The 20,474-nt window shown below is 46.4% G+C and overlaps 2 protein-coding genes and 1 pseudogene across 9 annotated transcripts in view; 2 read left to right on the top strand and 1 right to left on the bottom strand.

Moving 5' to 3' along the window:
• Nucleotides 1-20,474, top strand: part of CLSTN1 (calsyntenin 1) — an 833,174-nt gene that overhangs the window by 697,863 nt on the left and 114,837 nt on the right. The window lies entirely within an intron of this gene.
• On the bottom strand, nt 6,525-6,749 carry LOC126011585 (60S ribosomal protein L39-like; annotated as a pseudogene).
• The window catches only part of CTNNBIP1 (catenin beta interacting protein 1), a 40,402-nt gene continuing 37,276 nt past the window's right edge, over nt 17,349-20,474 (top strand). The window contains exon 1 of the mRNA XM_049775405.1: nt 17,349-17,513. The gene's annotated coding sequence lies outside the window, so the exon portion shown is untranslated. The remainder of the gene's footprint in view (nt 17,514-20,474) is intronic.

Genomic DNA, 20,474 nt, shown 5'->3' with positions numbered 1-20,474 from the left:
TTAATTTGTTGTTGTTGGTTTTTGGTATTTGGGTTTTGGGTCACACCCGGCAGTGCTCCGGAGTTACCCCTGGCTCTATGCTCAGAAATTGCTACTGGCAGGTTCAGGGGACCAATTGGGATGCGAACCACCAACCTTCTGCATGAAAGGCAAACGCCTTACCTCCATGCTATCTCTCCGGCACATTTTCCATTCAAGTCCAGGTAGACCAGAAAGCCCATCTTTGAGGGCATTGAATTAGGCCCTTATTTTGGAGGAAAAAGCATATACCCCCTGGACAGTGGGTGGGGGGACACTGCAATGATGATCAATAGGCATCTGAAATTAATCCAAGTTCTTAGTCCGGGCAGAAGTCCATATGAGGTCTGAAATTGATGTACCAAGTACGGCCGATTATTTATGGGTGGGAGCTTAAGTCACAAACCAGAACAAAATGTTTAAGGCAAAGAACCTCCCTGTGTAAATAAACAACTTGAGGGTCCATCCAAAATGGATAGAACCTCCTTTTAAATCTAGTATTTTTGCCTATGAAGTGCCCACACACACACACAAAAAAAACCAGAACAGACAAAAATATCATTTAGGAAATTATAGACAACAATATCTAACCCACTAACCTAAAGTCAAGAAAGCAAAATACTAATGTAATACAACATCAATTCCTAAGATTAAAAACTATAATAGAGGGCCGGGTAGGTGGCGCTGGAGGTAAGGTGTCTGCCTTGCAAGCGCTAGCCAAGGAAGGACCGCGGTTCGATCCCCCGGCGTCCCATATGGTCCCCCCAAGCCAGGGGCGATTTCTGAGCACATAGCCAGGAGTAACCCCTGAGCGTCAAACGGGTGTGGCCCCCCCCAAAAAAAACTATAATAGAAAAACATTAATTACAATAGTCAAAAGAAATGTAGTACCAAATATAAATTCAAAGGATTATGATTATAACAAAAATACAAAAGGTGAAATTTCTACAGAGTCCAATACCAATCTGTAAAGATGAGGGGTCTGGAACTCTGAAAAGACTGGCAAAAGACACTTGATAGATCTGGAAAAGCGGGTTGAAGCCTGGTACAGAAGATAACATCAAGCTGAATGAAAGAAGGAAGGCCAGTACAGGCATCCATGCAAGGGCCTCCACTCTTCAATTGCCACTGTTGGGGCATCCCCAAGCATTACATCATTGCCATCATGAGTTGGCTGGACTTCTGCATTACCTTTGGGATTCGGTGCAATCTTGGGGTAGCCATTGTAGAAATAGTCAACAATAGCACTGTGTATGTGGATGGAGAACCAGAGATTCAGATAGCACAGTTTAACTGGGATCCAGAGACTGTGGGTCTTATCCATGAATCTTTTTTCTGGGGTTACATTGTGACACAAATTCCAGGTGGCTTCATTTCCAACAAGTTTGCAGCAAACATGGTACAAAACTCCCAACAGTCACGGATTTCTTCCTCAGGCCAAGATGAGGAGGCTTGTAGTTGTGGGTGAAGGAGATGATTTGCACATGTGAAGGGAATCCTGAAAATTAAATGTTAAGAACTAGGAAGAGGGGCCGGGAAGGTGGCGCTAGAGGTAAGGTGTTTGCCTTGCAAGCGCTACCGTAGGACAGACCGTGGTTCCACACCCCCCCCCCCGGTGTCCCATATGGTCCCCCCAAGCCAGGAGCGACTTCTGAGCGCATAGCCAGGAGTAACCCCTGAGCATCAAACGGGTGTGGCCCAAAAAAAAAAAAAAAAAGAACTAGGAAGAGAGAGGGAAGGATAAGGACGACTAAATTGGGGAAGATAGAGTTAGGAAAAAGGAACTATATACAAAATATGCAAAACAGACACAGAACAAGACATACACATACAGATTTCACAAAAAATATGGCCATAACACTCACTCATATAAAAAATATTTGTTGGAAAGGATTTAAAATAGAGCAAAAGAAAAAAAATTCAGTTGAACCAACAAAAAGCACTGTAAAATGTAATAGCTGGCAAACTGTTTAGGTGAATAATTTCAAATTCAATAAAAAACCATTTTATGGCAGAGCAGAGCAGATCTGAAAGAGAATTTCGTGCACAATACAAACATGGAAAACTCTACTGTAAGTGTATAACAGTATATATACAAAGTTACTGTTTAACAGTAACTCATTGATAGTCAATAATAGGTGAGAAGCACTGTGAAAAGAATAAACCTGGGCCCGGAGAGATAGCACAGCAGTGTTTGCCTTGCAAGCAGCCGATCCAGGACCAAAGGTGGTTGGTTCGAATCCCAGTGTCCCATATGGTCCCCCCTGCCTGCCAGGAGCTATTTCTGAGCAGACAGCCAGGAGTAACCCCTGAGCACCTCTGGGTGTGGCCCAAAAACCAAAAGAAAAAAAAAAGAAAAGACTAAACCTAAAAAGTATCATTATGTCAGCATTATGAATTCATTTCTGTCTTAAAACCTAAATTGAGGGAAATAAAGCAATGATGTTAGAATAAAAAGAGGGAAAGTCGTTAAATGAGTATACCTAAAAAAGAAACAACATTAACATGAGAAATTTTTCTTTCAGGTGAACTTTGAGTAAATTATAAGATTTCGGGCCCAGAGAGATAGCACAGCGGCGTTTGCCTTGCAAGCAGCCGATCCAGGACCAAAGGTGGTTGGTTCGAATCCCGGTGTCCCATATGGTCCCCCGTGCCTGCCAGGAGCTATTTCTGAGCAGACAGCCAGGAGTAACCCCTGAGCACCGCTGGGTGTGACCCAAAAACTAAAAAAAAAAAAAAAAAATTATAAGATTTCATGATTAACTGTGACCTAGAGCAATAATGAAGTTAAGACATAAATCCATCATACAAGGAAACACATTGGGGGTCCATGATTTTCAATCCTATTCATTGATCACGTATGTGGAAAGAATCCTAGAGCATTAATAGCAACCAATAAGGAAGTGGAATGATTATCTGGTGTTCATTGTAGATCTCTAAGAAGTATAAAACAGGATGTATGATGCTGTGGATTTCACCAATGTATTAGGGACTTTTTTGATCTTATCAAAATTGACCCAGTGTTGTCTTGCAGCAGTTATACAGTATAAAGTACAATGTCCATAGTGAACTGTACCATAATGGTTTGACACTGATGATAAGTTGTATTTCTTAACCTTGCTTTTATTCTCTGAAGTGAATTCTACTACATTGAGGTCTTCTAAAGGAAAATCCACATAAGTGTGCAAATTTTTTTATTTGTTTGCCATCAAAAGCAAAACATTTCAAGTGTATTATTAGTACTGGTGGATGTTTCCATAAATATGTTTTCTTTGAAAAATCTCTTCTGGGCCCGGAGAGATAGCACAGCGGCGTTTGCCTTGCAAGCAGCCGATCCAGGACCAAAGGTGTTGTTGGTTCGAATCCCGGTGTCCCATATGGTCCCCCGTGCCTGCCAGGAGCTATTTCTGAGCAGACAGCCAGGAGTAACCCCTGAGCACCGCTGGGTGTGGCCCAAAAAACAAAAAAAAAAAAAAAGAAAAAGAAAAATCTCTTCTAGTGTTGCAGCTGTTGCACTGAACTTTGTTGTCATCCCTTAATTATTATTCTTCAAAAAATTCAGAGAGGCATTACTGTAATGAACATTTATCTGTAGATGTGACAGCCAGAGACAAATAAACATGTCTCATAAACCTCAGACTTTTGGTGGAATATGAGACACTGTAGTATAGATTTGAATTGTCCTTAAAAGAGATCATAAATAATATATTTGTGAGCCTTTTGGTGTTCAGGACTAAATTGTTCATAATTTTCACTTTCCATAAGATGTATAGTTTTATCTGTCATTAGATTTACAGTAAGCAAATCCTGATGTAGTCCCTCTATTAGAAACATCAGTAGTTTGTGTGGATCCTGCTGATTGTGTCCAGCAAACTGGTCATTAAGTAAACCAATTGTTATTTTGAAGCTTTGAGGGTTAATATATCTATGAAATCCATTTCCCATGGTTTTGATGAGCCGACCTAATTCTTCGGCTAATTTACCTTCATGCCCCATTGGATTTTTCCTGTTAATATCCTTTTTATAATGATCTTGATGAAAATACTGAGTCAACTCTGAAGTATTATACAGGCATTGCAATATTGAGTTCATGTAGCAAGAGTTTCCTATTTTTTTGTTTGTTTGTTTGTTTGTTTTTGGGCCACACCCGTGACGCTCAGGGGTTACTCCTGGCTATGTGCTCAGAAGTCGCTCCTGGCTTGGGGGACCATATGGGACACCCGGGGATCGAACCGCGGTCCATCCAAGGCTAGCGCAGGCAAGGCAGGCACCTTACCTCTAGCGCCACCGCCCGGCCCCGAGTTTCCTATATTTTGGAGCCCAGTTAAGACAGGTTCCTGTCTTTCCTTTTGCATCTTGGAGTGTAAGAGTTTATCACTATTGTCAGTCTCACTCAATGTATGGTGTGTGACAGCTAAATCCTGTTCCCTGCCCCGGAGACCTCAATTAGAGTTTTGAGTATTCTGTATTTGATCTGAAGGGGAGTTTATAGTCTGAACCTGGATCATTTGTGCTAGCCCGATTTCTAACAAGGCGTAATGGAACCCAAAATTTCTTGGGAGGGTAGAAACATAGGCATAACCCCTTCCTCTCAGGAGAAGATATCCAGCTATTCATTTTTCATCCGCCTTGATCCAAATAGGTTTATGGATTGTTTCTTGTCTCTGAATATCTTCTTTAAAATGTCTTTCCACTCTCAGGCTGGGAAGAGAACAGTACTCTTTTCCTACTTGTTTACTCTCAGTGGCCTCTTGGTCTCTTCCTTCTTTCATTGTGTAACTGTGGTTTCTACCATACTAGGTTTCTGATTAGTTCCCACTCAAATGCATTTCTCTATATGGAACTGTGGGAGTCATTTTGCAGACTCCAGAAGGCTAAATCACAGACCAAAGTGGTGTCCAGGATTCAGCACCCTCCTCCCAACTATTTCTAATGACATAAAAGGGACATGCATATCTCCTTTGAATATTGTAGATATATTCCCTCAACCGCTGTAACTATTATTGAATATCTCCTTAAACGGTGACAGTTGTGTCCACTGTCTTAAGTTAGATTGTTTATTTCCCCATTTTTTATCTTTTCTTCTCTTTGTGAACTGTTCAATAAGGAATTTTGGTGAAAGAGTCCCTCAGTTTAATGCTTATGTTTGAACCAAGTCACGGGGATTGTTGGACTTGTTCTTGCAGCCCCCTTATGTGCTGATAACATCACATGGCATTATACCTTGTTTGCATAGGCACATTAAATTGGAAAATACTATACATACAAATAAGTTCTTATCTAATAGAGATAGGAACACACAAATCTTATAGTGCAATGGGACCTTACACCCTGAACATTGACATGATGACCTGGCACAGGCCTCAGAAGTATGGGCATTCTCCATTCACCCCTGAACCAGGGAAGCCATCTATGAAACATCCAAAGTTGTCTATGACATCACCTGGAAGCAATCCTCTACCAGGGAAGACTCTACTGCTGCTCTGACATCGATCTACTCAAAAGATTCTTCCCTTAACACTGAGAAGACTTAAACAACAAAAACAACCTGCTTATGGACAGGGCTTTCTGCATTGCCCTTTAATTGTGAGTTGTAAGTAGAGGACGCTCTGCACCATCCTGACTTCAATATAGAATATACAAATTCCAGGATCTTCAATACAGAAACATGATACCAACAACAGAGACTGTGTGAAAAGTAAAACTAGTGGCACTACAGACAATGACCTGGATTGGACAAACTAGTTTGTCTGGAACCTAGAGTTGGTCTTATGTCAGGAAACTTCAGAGGTAGGGTCTCCTTGTATTTAGGCCATGGTTTTTCCTTTTCATGTCCCTCATATTTTGTTGGGCCTATGCAAATGATAATTGCCACTCTAAAACCGTTTTTACTGTGCTCCTTTGACTCTAAACTTTAAAAAAGCCCACTTAAAATGTCTTTCCAAACAAAAACAAACAAAAAAAGGAGCCGGTGAGGTGGTGCTAGAGGTAAGGTGTTTGCCTTGCAAACGCTAGGCAAGGAAAGACCATGGTTCAATCCCCCTGGGTCCCATATGGTTCCCCAAGCCAGGGGCAATTTCTGAGCACTTAGCCAGGAGTAACCCCTGAGCATCAAATGGGTGTAGTCCCCAAAACAAAAACAAAATATCTTTCCACTGCAGTGTAACTTTTCCCTTGGGGTAAATTTAAGTCAAAAATTACAAATCCCTTGATGATAAGCCTCTTTTTCTAATTTTTTTGTAATTGAGTTTTTAAGGTTCTGTGAGTCCTTTCTACAACCCCCTACAATTGTAAGGAATTTCCTTCAGATGTCTTATCTTTCTTTTTTTTTTCTTGAAGATAATTTATTATCATTATTTTATCAGCAAGCCAAGTACAGGCTCCAGTTTTATTGAGTCAAGCAAGTATAGCTTCTAGAAGAGGAAACAATGATCGAACCAAGACATTCCCATCACTTAAGTCCATTTCTGCACCGTGTGTGTGCAATATGCTAGCACCTTGTTGGCTCATATGGACACATGCACATCTTGTGGGATTCCTTACAGACCCAGCTTCATTCTTCTTCAGTGCTGCCTCTTGGAATTAATTGTACCTGATCTTATTACCAGTTTTCATCTGAATCCATTGAGGAATGGGCCGGTTCTGCTTTTGTTTCTTGGCCAGGAACCACTTGATCCTAAATGTCTTGTGGGAAGACATGGTGAACACCCGCCACGTTCGTACAGTGGCGATGGCGGAAAAAAGGAGAGAAAGTTTTGCTAACATAGGCTGGCCCATTATCAATTTTTATAAAATATGGAATACCCATCACAGAAAAACATTGTAAAAGAAAACAAGCAGCCTTAGACTTTTGGGAAGACATAGGGATTGCCCACATAAATCGAGAATATGCGTCCACCACAACATGAAGATAAGGTTTTCTTGGGATGAATCTTAAGAGAAATGATTTTTGTAATCTGCTCAAGAAGATGTCCAATTCTTTTTTGGCAGCTGTTGTTAAATTTCTCTGGCTATCTAAAGCAAGATCACCCTCCAAAGTTTTAAGCAGATTAGACAACACTGCATTTGAGATTCCTAGTGCAGGGCAGAGCCAATTTATGTCACCTAAAAGTCTCTGAAAATTATTAAGCTTTCTGATGTTTTCTTTTTAATAGAAATTTTTTGTCTCATATTGACATTTGGTCCAAAATAAAACCCAAATATTAATACAGTGGCATTGTCTAAAGCTATTTTTAGTCCTGATATTTGTAAACAGTCAATAACATAAGAGTATAAATCCTGTAAATCTGTTTCATTGTTCATTGTGAGCAAGATATCATCTGTATAATGAAATATCATGGCTTGAGGAAATTTTTCACGAGCAGGGCTCAGAACCATATCTACAAAAACTGGCACATTGTTGGAAAATTCAGCATGCCCTGGGGAGAATGGTCCATTGGAAACGTCTGCAGGGATGTGTATTATTGAGAGAAGGAACTGAGCATGCAAAACGTTTTTTATCATCTGTGTGAATAGGAATATGGTAGAAGTAGTCTTTCAGATCAATTATAATTAGTGGACATTCCTTTGGAATAACTACAGGTGATGGTAAACCAGTCTGCAATTTGCCCATTGGTATCATGGATAAATTTATAGCTCTAATATCCATCAAAAGTCTCCATTTACTGGGTTTCTTTTTTTTTTTTTTTTTTTTTTTTTTGGTTTTTGGGCCACACTCATTTGACGCTCAGGGGTTACTCCTGGTTATGCACTCAGAAATCGCCCTTGGCTTGGGGGGACCATATGGGATGCCGGGGGATCGAACCGCGGTCCATCCTACGCTAGCGCTTGCAAGGCAGACACCTTACCTCTACCGCCACCTTCCCAGCCCCTGGGTTTCCTTTTTATAGTAAATATAGGCGAATTCCATTGAAAAGAAGATGGTTCAGTATGTCCTAAACTTAGCTGTTCCTCCACTAATTCTGTCAGCACCTTTAATTTATCAATTTTAAGGGCCCACTGACCTGTCCAAATTGATTCGTCAGATTTCCATTTATTGTTATTGATGCTGGGGTTTTTATGGCAGTGGCCCCTACTAAAATTTTTGGGTTTTTAAATCAAGAGAAGATTCGGACTCTTATGGAGCTAATGGGATGTGGAATTCTGCTTTCCACTGTTTGTGTAGGTCATAGCCCCACAGGAATTGTGTGGATGGACCCACATGAGGTCTGATTATAGCTTTTTGATTTTCTGGGCCATAAAACACCATAGTCCTCATACTCAATAAACAGGAACTTAAACCTCCTACTCCTTCCAGAGAATAAGGGATTTCCTGGAGAGGCCAATTTTCTGGCCATTCTTTATCAGATATTACAGTAATCTGAGCACCCATATCTATCATACCATCAAAGGGTTGCCCTTCCAAGTGAAGTTTGATCATTGGGTTTTCATCTTTAAATTTAGTAATCAGAGGGGCCGGGCGGTGGCGCTGGAGGTAAGGTGCCTGCCTTGCCTGCGCTAGCCTAGGACGGACCGCGGTTCGATCCCCCGGCGTCCCATATGGTCCCCCAAGAAGCCAGGAGCAACTTCTGAGCACATAGCCAGGAGTAACCCCTGAGCGTCACAGGGTGTGGCCCAAAAAAAAAAAACAAAAAAAAAAAAATTTAGTAATCAGAGTCATGAGTGGGTTTTGAGAAGCACCCAGATCTGTGCTTCCAAAACCTCCAATTCTTTTCTTATCTGAGTTCCCACATTTGACATAAGGCACTATCGAGATCTGGGCAATTGGTTCCCCTTTCTTAAAGGTCCACGTAACTGGTACAGTAATAACTACAATGATTTCTCCCATTGAATCTGAGTGAATGACACCAGTGGTTTATGTTGAGAGAACTTCTGACAAGAATGAAACCCATAGTATCTGGGGGTGGTGGGCCCACAATGCTAGTTTCCTGGATAAATTGTAATGTCCTCCAGGCATACCATGTCCAATCCCGTGCTCCCCGACATAGCGTGAATTAATTCCCTAATTGTGATGAATTTACTTGGGTGGGGCTGGGAAGAATTATTGTCTGTGGACTTTGCCCCTGATTTGGAATGGCCTGCATTGTGTATGTGTGTCCTTGAGGAGCTGAATTTAAAAGAAGTCGACAATGTCTTTTATATATGCCCCAGCTTCCCACAATGGTAACAGTTGACTTGCCTCCTGGGGTTTGTGTTGAAACCTCTCCTCAGATTATTATCAACGAGTTTTCTGGATCTACAGTCTTTCGCCCAATGTCAGCCTTTTTTGCATTTTGGACAAAACCCTGGTTTATGGAAAGTGCTTTGTCCCCGAGGGGGAGTAAGGCATAGATCCCTTGGTAACTGCGAGTCTAAATGGGGTGGGGGTGGGGTTCCCCATAGACCTTCCAACAGGCATAAAGGAAATCATTCACATTTGCCTTTTCATTTAATGGAGCCAATACTAACCTGCAGGCCAAATTCTTATTATAATAAGCCAAAGATTTTACTAGGAAGTTTCTCACCTCCTCATCTTCTATTTGTAACTTCAGAGCATCTTTAAGCTTACCCACAAACTCTACATATGGCTTATAAGGGCCTTGGGTGATTTGTTTTTGTTTTTGTTTTTGTTTTTGGGCCACACCCGGCAGTGCTCAGGGGTTACTCCTGGCTGTCTGCTCAGAAATAGCTCCTGGCAGGCACCGGGGACCATATGGGACACCGGGATTCGAACCAACCACCTTTGGTCCTGGATCGGCTGCTTGCAAGGCAAACACCGCTGTGCTATCTCTCCGGGCCCATAAGACGACTTTTGAAACAAAAAAAAGTCAACCGAAAATCAGGCGTCATCATATACGTCAAGTATATCCCAAAATGTTTCAATATGCCACTAAATGAAAATTGTCTGAATATTGCCACAAAACGAATTTTCCAACTTGATCCTGCGCCAATCACTGTAAGGCTACTCAGACTGCCTCTCTAACTCAGCCAATCCAAGCAGGCTTTTTTTTTTTTTTTTTTTTTTGTGGTTTTTGGGTTACACCCGGCAGTGCTCAGGGGTTACTCCTGGCTTCATGCTCAGAAATTGCTCCTGGCAGGCACGGAGAACCATATGGGATGCCGGGATTCGAACCAATGACCTTCTGCATGAAAGGCAAACGCCTTACCTCCTTGCTATCTCTCCGGCCCCCTAAGCAGGCTTTTGATGCATGCAAATTAGACAATGTTCTGGACCAAATCTACACTGTCAAAAGCCTGCTCAGATCGGCCAGTGTTAGAGAGGAAGTCTATGACAGTAGAACCTTTGGACCTTTGCTTGTTGTGATTGGCTCACTATGGTACATACAGTTGCAGCACAGGAACGTTCTATCTGATACAGCCAATATAGGCCTAAATCTATGTTTTAACTGCAAAATTAGGGGGTCGTCTTATATGCCCAGTTGTTTTATATGCCGGCAAATATGGTAAATAGAATCAGTCTTCACTTGTTGAGTTAGAACTAGAGGTTGGTCATTCGTGTCAAAATTTGGATTCGGATTGTGAGTTTCTAAATTATTTTTTCGAGTTGTTTTCCTTCCGGGAAAAATGCCTACATTTTTGATGGTGGGGCTGGATTCGTCACCCTGCACCTTGGTCTGAATTTTCGTCGGAAAGATTTCCTTATTATCCATACTGGTTTTAGCCTCACCATTTCTACACTTTCTATTTCCTAAACACCAGCCAATACCTATGATCACAATAAGAACATTAGCCAACATAGTAATTCCACAAACTATGACATCTGGAGACAATGCGATTTTCATTTGAAATATAGACCACACCAATCCAACGGAAATGATTTTTCTTAGCTCCAAACCAATTAGTTCAAAACAAGACAGAATAATCCACTTGACTAATACAGAACCAATGCATATGAAAAAAGGTGGCAAAATCCACATGATTAACCACAGAAACCATCTAATGGTCACCAGAGGAAATTTCCAATAAAGCATTTCACTTACAGTTATTGAGGGGCCAGGTTCAGGTCCCTGTTCAGGTGCCATTATGTTGCAAGTCAGCCCTTGATGGGGTTGACTGATGGAGGGATGGAGGATGAGGTCTTTCTCCTCCAACTCAGACCACGCGTCTGCCACCCTGTTCAGCCAGTGGTTCTGAGGTGAATGCGGTGGGTATAAAGCTAACAGGCAGTCAGGCTTCTGACAATATCAGCTTTATTCTGTGGATAAGGCTGAAGCCAAAAGCCCCAGAATCAGCCCCAGAAAAAAGGCCTCTGCCTTCCACAGACCTTGCTTTTATACATCAGAATCAGGTACCACCCTAGGGTGGGAGCAGAATGCCAGGGCACAATCACAGATCAGGGTAGGATCAGTAAATATAATAATCCCATGGAAATATTTACATACTCATCAGGGATCACTCCTGCAGTGCTGGGGGGATTCTATGGGGGTACCAGGGTTGGGACACAGGTAGGCAGTTTGCAAGGCAAGTGCTCTATCCACTATTTTGTCTCACTTCCCAACCATTATTTATTTATTTATTTATTTATTTTTTGGAGGAGACCACACCTGGCAGTGCTAAGGGCTTACTTTTGGCTCAGGGATCATTACTGGAGGACTCAAGGAACCATATGGGATGCTGAAGATCAAACTTGGGTCAGCCACATACAAGCCAAATTCTGTGCTATTGTGTGGGCCCTTTGCCACTATTTTTTATTTTAAGGAGAAAAAAGTGGTAAGGAATGAAAACAAAAGCTCTAGCTCAGGGGTCTCAAACTCAATTTACCTGGGGGCCGCAGGAGGCAAAGTCGGGGTGATCCTTGAGTGCAAAGTCAGTAGTAAGCCTTGAACATTGGGGTGTGTGACCCAAACAACTAAAACAAAACAAAACAAAAAAAGATTCCTCTAGGGCAGGGCCACAAAATGGTGTACGGAGGGCCGCAAACAGCCGCAGGCCGCGAGTTTGAGACCCCTGCTCTAGCTATTAAACAACTTCGTCATCTCTCTAGCTCTCTGGTTTGTACTATTAAAATGAATTTTTTTGTTTGTTTTTTTGGGTCACACCTGGCAGTGCTCAGGGGTACTCCTGACTCTGAGCTCAGAAGTTGCTCCTGGCAGGCTCAGGGGACCATATGGGATGCTGGATTCGAACTGGGGTTTATCCTGTGTTGGCCACATGCCAAGACAAACGCCTTACTGCTCTGCTATAGCTCCAGCTGATTTTTATGTTTTTTATTATTATTATTTTTGGTTTTTTTTTTTTTTTGGCCACACCCGTTTGATGCTCCGGTTACTCCTGGCTAAGCGCTCAGAAATTGCCCCTGGCTTGGGGGACCATATGGGATGCCGGGGGATCGAACTGCAGTCCTTCCTTGGCTAGCGCTTGCAAGGCAGACACCTTACCTCTAGCGCCACCTCACGGCCCCCGATTTTTATTTTATTTGTTTTTTGGGTCACACCCAGCAGTGCTCAGGGATTACTTCTGGCTTTACACTCAGAAATCACTCCTGGCAGGCTCAGAGGACCAAATGGGATACTGGGATTCGAACCACTGTCCTTCTGCATGCAATGCAAATACCCTTCCTCCATGCTATCTCTCTGGCCCCTAATTTTTATTTTTTATTTTTATATTATTATTATTATTATTGGTTTTGGGGCCACACCTGGCAGTGCTCAAGGGTTACTCCTGGCTCTGCTCAGAAATCGTTCTGGCAGGCACAGGGGACCACATGGGATGCTGGGATTCAAACCAATGTAAGTCCTGAGTCAGTCGCTTGCAAGGCAAATGCCCTACTGCTGTGCTATCTCTCTGGCCCTAAAATGATTTTAGTGAAAGGTTCCAGAATGCTTGTCCCTCCTGCTGCCTGTCCAGGTTCTCATGCCTTTCCTTAAATCATTGATCATCATCGCCATCTGTAACGCTGCATGTGGCCTCCACACCCTAGGGTCTTCGCAGTGGGCAGAGCCCCTGTGCAGCGACTTTTATGGGAAGCACCTCATGGACCTCCACCAGCAGGTGGCCATCACCCTCCATCTTTTGTGTTTCTTAGCCACACAGAAAGCCTGTCTGACTTGCCCGCAGCAGACCAGTGTGGCAGAGGGAAGTTTTCCCTGGAGTGAGAGAAAGAGGGAGGATTCAGAACCACCCACCAAGCCTCAGAACTGAGGCTAAGCGGGGACCAGTCCCTCTAGGCCCCATGCAGACTCTTAAGTGCAGGGGTCTTCAAACTACGGCCCGCAGGCCACATGCGGCCCGCAGAGGAGTCTGATCCGGCCCGCCAGCAGTGAGCGCTGTTTGATTGCCAAGATACCTGCCAGCATATACACTCGGTGTATATCCAAATATCAGGAACCATGCACTCAAAATAGTAACCATCTTTGGTAGCACTTATGCCTGTGAACAGACTTTTTCAAGAATGAAACATCTGAAATCTCCAACCAGATCAAGATTAACTGATGCCCACTTGCATCACTTGTTACAGCTGGCAGTGACAAATATGGAACTGGACATTGACCATCTCATTAGCCAAAAGCAGGCCCACAGTTTCCATTGAAATACTGGTGCATGATCTGTTTATTTATAAATGGTTTTCATTTTATTTATATAAGATATGTACAGTACTTGCCTTGCAAGCAGCCGATCCAGGACCAAAGGTGGTTGGTTCGAATCCCGGTGTCCCATATGGTCCCCGGTGCCTGCCAGGAGCTATTTCTGAGCAGACAACCAGGAGTAACCCCTGAGCACCACTGGGTGTGGCCCAAAAACAAAAAAAAAAGATATGTACAGTGTGAGTAGGAATTAGTAGCTCATATAGTCCGGCCCTCCAGCTCTCTAAAGGTTCGTAATCCGGCCCCCACTTTAAAAAGTTTGAAGACCCCTGCTTAAGTGTCTGTCGCCTCCTGCCTTTACAAATGGCAAAGGAGGTCAGGAGCCTCTTACAACAGATGAGTGTGAACCAGATAACAGGTGGGAACAGGATGAGTGGGAACTGGATGAATGAGAACCAGAAGAGTAAACCAAATGAACGTGAACTGGATGGGCGTGCAGTGGTTGAGTGTGAAGCAGACAGATGTGAACCGGATCAGTGTGACCCAAATGAGTGGGAGCTAGAGGAGTGAACTGGATGCGTGTGAACCAGGGGAGTGAACTGGATGATTGTGAACCAGATGAAAGGTTTGTTTTATCATCTAGGTTTAAAGTTTTTATGGGGCCGGAGCAGTGGCACAAGTGGTAGTGGTACCACCTTTCACGTGCTAACGTAGGACGGACCATGATTTGATCCCCCTGCATCCCATATGGTCCCCCAAGTCAGGAGCGATTTCTGAGCGCATAGCCAGGAGTACCCCCCTGAGTGCCACCAGGTGTGGCCTAAAAAACAACAACAACAACAAAAAAGATATTCAACAGCCTATACTGTGCCTTAAATGACTTAAGTTGAGAACTTGGATCCAAATCATGATCTGGGGGCCATAGTGATAGCATAGTGGTAGGGCATCTGCCTTACATGTGGCTGACCAGGGATGGGCCCGGGTTCAATTCCTGGCATCCCATATGGTCCCCTGAGCCTGCAAAGAGCGATTTCTGAGTGCAGAGCCAGGAATAATCCCTAAATGCCACCAGGTGTGGTCTCCCTAAAAAGCACAATAAAACACACATACACATACACACACACACACACACACACACACACACACACACACACACAAAACAAAACCCCACAAATCATGGTCTGCTACGGGTTTGTCTTTACTGTTTTATGAGAATCTTTGAGACCGCCAGATGAAATCCAAACATTTGTCAAAGAAACTTGGATTATTTATCAGTGTCCACCTGCAATGCCAACTAGGTGGGGCTGCCATCAGAAGCTCTGGGGTACAGGAGGACAAAGAGCCAGAAATTTGTAGCTGCACATATCCCAATCACGATCCCAGATTGTATATTTGTTCGCCTCTAAAATGCTTTCACTAGGGCCGGAGCAACAGCACAGCGGGTAGGGTGTTTGCCTCATATGTGGCTGACCTGGGTTTGATCTCTGGCATTTCATATGGTCCCCTGAACGCTGCCAGGAATAATTTCTGAGTACAGAGTCATGAGTAAAACCTGAGCAGAGGGCTCCAGGAACTGCTCAAGGAGGAGGAGGAAAAAAAATAAAAAGTCTGAGCAGAGTCAGGTGTATTCCAGAAATCAAAATCAGAAGAAATATGGGCCCAGAGAGATAGCACAGCAGCGTTTGCCTTGCAAGCAGCCGATCCAGGACCAAAGGTGGTTGGTTCGAATCCCGGTGTCCCATATGGTCCCCCGTACCTGCCAGGAGCTATTTCTGAGCAGATAGCCAGGAGTAACCCCTGAGCACTGCCAGGTGTGGCCCAAAAACCAAAAAAAAAAAAAAAAAAATTCAGAAGAAATAAACCTCATAAAATCCTCAAATACCACTAGCTGTGATCACAGAAGGAGAATTAGGTAAGTCTTGAGTACCCCTGGGTGTGACCCAAAAACAAAAGAACCTGCATTCACTCTTGGTGGTGTTTGAGGGACTCTCTGTAGTGCTGGGGATTCAGCCAGGATCATTCATGTGCAAGGCAAACACCCTGCCCACTGTTCTATCTCTCTGGCCCCCCGAGGTACTCCTTGTAGTTGCTGGCGAGAGAGAGAGCAGGAGGGAATGCAGCAGCCAAGTCAGCTGCGGCCTTGCTTCTTCAAATCCTAGCACCACCGATGGCTCCCTGAGCACATCCGGGGGTCAGTTCTGAGCCCAGAGCCAGAAATAGCAATAGCACTTGTGCACCTCTAGGCATGGCCCAACCAACTCCCAAATATAAATACATATTTTAAAGATAATGTTCCTCGTGTGAGCAGTGGGGGGCCAGAGGCTCAGTTTCCCTGGCAGCTCAGAGCTCTGTGCTTCTCCCAGTGCTGCACGGAACGACTCTGACAACACAGCCAGGAATGTGCAGAATATCCCCGAGGAGCTTGGGTCTGGCACCACAGTCACCCAGGCAGGCAGTACAACCACAACTGCATACTACAAATAAAGAGCACAGGACTGAAGCCAACAGGGCAGAGGGGTGGGCACCTGCCTCGCACAGGACCAAACCCCTATGTGTTCCCGAGCATCTCCAGGAGTGATCCCTGAGCACAGAGCCAGGAGTAACCCCTGAGCATTGGCAGATGTGGCCCCAAAACAAAATAAAAATCTAAAAATCTTTAAGAAGGTCGATTTTAGACACTTACATTGCATTTGGTTGACCCATGCTGCATCCATCCCCCAGAGGGTGTTTGATCCTCCCCCTTTTTTTTTGAACTTTCTGCAAATGAGAGCCAAGTAACAGTCAGATTTTACATGGAAGCATTTTAATCACACCCTCTTCTAGTCAAGTACAGTCAGGGCATCCGATTTGGGGGGGGCTGGAAGAAGAAATGAGCTTCCTACTTGCTTCGGCAGGTAATGAAGGCTCCCAGGCCTCTCCTATAGGAGACTTTGCCTCTCTAAATTTTCCCAATTCAGATTATCCAGGGGTCCAAGAAGACTCTGCTCAGTCTCGCTCAGATTTTGTTTTTTGAACAAGGACCAGGAGGATGTGGCGTTTGCACGAAGCCATTATTTTAGGGGGGATCAGGATGCTCCCGCAGCAGCTAGGGACCAGCTGGGCATTTTTTTTTAATGGGGGGTCACACCCAGGAGCTACTCCTGACTCTACGCTCGGAAATCGCTCCTGGCAGACTCAGGGGGGTACCATATGGGATGCCGGGATTCGAACCCCCGTCCTGCTGCAAGCAAGGCAAACGCCCTATCTCCTCCGGCCCTAGCCGGTTAGTTTTACCGCAGAGCCAAGCTGCAACCCGTGCATCCGGGGCCCGCCCTCGACCACGCCCAACTGGCCAGACAAACCACGCCCATAACCAGCCTCCCTCTACAAAGTCACGCCCATCGCTTCTCCTAGGCCACGCCCTCCGGGGGGAGTTCCTTCCCGGCGTCTCCTCTCCTTTCCTAAGCTCTACCACAAGCTCCGCCCCGCTCCCGACTCCGCCCCTTTCCTCATAGCCCCGCCCCAAACCGCTCCCATTCGCCCCGCCTCTTCCTCGGCCCGACCGCGCCGCCACCGCTGAACCAATCACCTTCTTCTTCCGCCCACTTGCGGCCGCGCCCCCTGGAGAGCTTAGCCACGCCTCGGATCTCTTTGCCACGCCCTATTCGAGGGCGTTCGACCAATGAGCGTCCACCTGGAGCCTAAGCACGCCCATTTAGAGATTAGCCCCGCCCCAGGGCGGGCGGAACTGCGGCCGCGCCTTCACCGCCCCGCTGGGAGCCAGAAGACGCCTCTTGGCCGCCAGTGGCGCCGCCTCCTTTGCTCGCTCGCTCGCTCGCTTCCCCGCCGCGGTGACTCACGGAGCGGGAGGCGGAGGCTCCGGTGGCCGCTCCCGCTGCTGCTTCTCCGGCTGCTGCTCCCGCTGCCGCCGCCGCCGCCAAGGCCCGGAACAGGCCTGCGCCGGGTGGCCCGGCCTAGGCTCGGGCGGCCCAGGTAAGCGAGCGCCTTGGCCCGGGGTGGGCCCTGCAGGGGCCAGCTGCCGCCCTCGGCCCTTTGTCTCCCGGGGAGGGGCCGTGCAGGGCGCCCCTGACCCGGGCGGACACCCCAGCCGGGCCCCCAGAGGCCTGCCGCGGAGCCTGGGCCTGCCCTGACCCGCTGCACCCTTACTCGGGCCCGGACTCGCCCCCTCTGCGGCTCCAACTGTCATCCATGGCCCCCTCCAAGTCCCCCTTGCCCGGGCACCCCCTTACCTGCATGCAAATGCAGCCCGGGCACCCCCTCATCTGCATGCAAAGCCCCTGCCCAGGCACACCCCAACATGGTGCAAGGACCCCCCCCCCCCTAGACCTTCCTCCCCTGGCGCAGGGGCTGCACTGCACTGCCCTCCTCCCTCCTTCCCCCGGCTGCTCCACCTGCCTTGCTCGCTCACGTCCTGAATTCCTTACCTGCAGGACCGGCCAGACGTGAACCAGCAGAATTTTATTTTATTTTATTTATTTATTTTTGGTTTTGGGGTCACACCCTGCGGCGTTCAGGGGTTCCTCCTGGCTCTCTACGCTCAGAAATCATTGCTCCTGGCAGGCTCAAGGGGGGGACCCTATGGGATTCGAACTACTGTCCTTCTGCACGCAAGGCAAACGCCCTATCTTCATGCTATCTATCACTCCAGATCCCGAACCTGCAGAATTTAACCTCTCACTGACCAGCTGTCACCACCCCTCACCTCCACCCACAGCCTCACCCCACACCCCAACACCATTCCCCACCCCATCTCTCGACACCCCACCTGCCTCCCTTTTCCACCACCACCCTCCAGCTCCCCACCCCCAGATCCTGGGCTGGACTTGTCTGTGCAGTGCCCGCTGGCTGTCAGCTTCACCCCGGGAAGGTACCCCCGACTCCACCCCTGGAGGCCTGGCCTGGCCAAGCCTAGCCAGAGCCTGTCTGAATAATGAGTTTCCAGCCTGGCAGCACCTCCTTCCTATCGGAGGATCTCAGCAGGCTGCGAAAGCTGTTAATTATTTTTTGTCAAGGAACTCAGGGAAGTGTGCCTGGCCGGCTGCTGGATAAATTGAGGCCTGGGTGTGTGGCCACTCAGAGTTTGTGTCCTGCCCTGGTTCTTCAGGGACCAGCTGGGGGAACCCTGGCATTCGGGGCAAGAGATAGGGATCACTTGGGCCATTCAAGTAGCCGAAAAGGACCCGGTTTCTGCCCATTTAAATCGGGGACTTGGCATGGTGAATCAAGGGGCCGGTGCTTCTCTGTCAAAGGTGTCACTGGAGAGTTCCTGTGGAATTCCAGGGCCTCCACTGGGGTGACGATTTGGCCGATGAGTGGTGCCAGGCACCAGGCCAAGCCTGGGGTGGCAGAGGTTAGACCGGGCCAGCCTGTGACCTCTGAGAGCCACTTTTCTCTAGGGGGGTGAGGGAGGGTCCACACAGGTCGCTTCCGTCCTGCTAAGGCCGGGCAGGTGGGGAGAACGAGTTTGGATTTTATTCCAAGGGGTCTTTGAGATGTGAAAGCAGGAAGGCAAGAGGTCTTGCTTAAAATCATTATAATGATTATTATAAATTATCTGGCAGTACTTAGGGGTTACACCTGGCTCTGTGCTCAGGAATTACTCCTGGTGGTGCTAAGGGGACCATCTGAGATGCCGGAGATTGAATCCAGGTCAGCTGTGTGCAAGGCAACTGCGCTACCCGTTGTGCTATTTGCTCTGGCCCCAAAATTATTATTATTATTATTATTATTATTATTATTATTATTATTATTATTATTATTATTATGTGACTTTGGGGCCACAACCATTAGTGCTCAGGGGTTTCTCCTGGCTCTGCTCTCAGGAATCACACCTGGCAGTGCTCAGGGGACCCTATGGGATGCCAGGGGTAGAGCCAGTGTTGACCACTTGCAAGGCAAGGGCCCTCCCTGTTGTACTGTTGCTTGGGCCTCAGTTTCACTTAAATTTGTTTGTGTTTTTTTGGGGGATCACCGCTGACAGTGCCAGGATCGAAACCCAGCCTCCTGCTTGTTAATCTTGTGCTCCAGCCCTTTGAGCCACCTTTCGGCCCTCATTTGGGTTTTCCATCATCTCTCTGGCTGCTCTGCAGAGACTAGATTGCCCAGAGCAAAGGGAGAAGCCAGGATGCCAGTCGGGAGAAAAGAGCTTGAAGCTGCCTGCTAAGAGTGATGGTTTTTGGGGGACACCCCGATGGGAGTAATAGAAGTTAAGTGGAGCCAGAAGGGCTGTGAAGCAAAACCAAGGGAGTAAATTAACAGACACCTCTCGCAATCTAGTAATGAATTTCTAGAACTGTTTGTTTTGTTCTTGCCTTCCTGCTTTCACAAATTGCCACACCCGGCAATTCTCAGGGCTTCCTCTTGGCTCTGCGCTCAGGAATCACAATGTGGCAGTGCTCAGGGGACCCTATGGGATGCTGGGGATCGAACCTGACTCGGCCATGTGCAAGGCAGTTGCTCTAACCAGTGTGCTATTACTTTGGCCTGGGTTGTTCGTTTTTGTTTGTCTATTTGTTTTTTGTTTTTGTTTTGGGCCACACCCAGCAGCGCTTGGGGGTTACTACTGTCTCTGTGCTCAGAAATTACTCCTAGCAGGCTCGGGGGACCCTATGGGAAGCTGGGGATCGAACCTGGTCCGTCATGTGCAAGGCCAATGCCCTCCCTCCAGTGCTATTGTTCCGGCTCAGTTCATTTCTAAAGCTGACCGTGTGTAGGGTTGTGTGATGGCAAACCTTGACAGCGGCAGTTGTGAGCCCAGGACCAGGCTAAATACCAGGGGTATGTACAGCCACGAACACGGCCACCAAGGATGAACTAGAATGCGTCAGAGTGATGTGCTCACAGAGCATGACTCCCTCCTCGAAGTGGGACCGTGGGTTGAGCATCTAGTTTCATACCCACCTCCAGCTGCCCTCTTCAAGGGCGCACCTTTGT

Source organism: Suncus etruscus, chromosome 6 (genome assembly GCF_024139225.1).
Source record: "Suncus etruscus isolate mSunEtr1 chromosome 6, mSunEtr1.pri.cur, whole genome shotgun sequence".
Taxonomy (NCBI): Eukaryota; Metazoa; Chordata; class Mammalia; order Eulipotyphla; family Soricidae; genus Suncus; species Suncus etruscus.
This window is presented reverse-complemented; position numbering and strand designations above follow the sequence as displayed.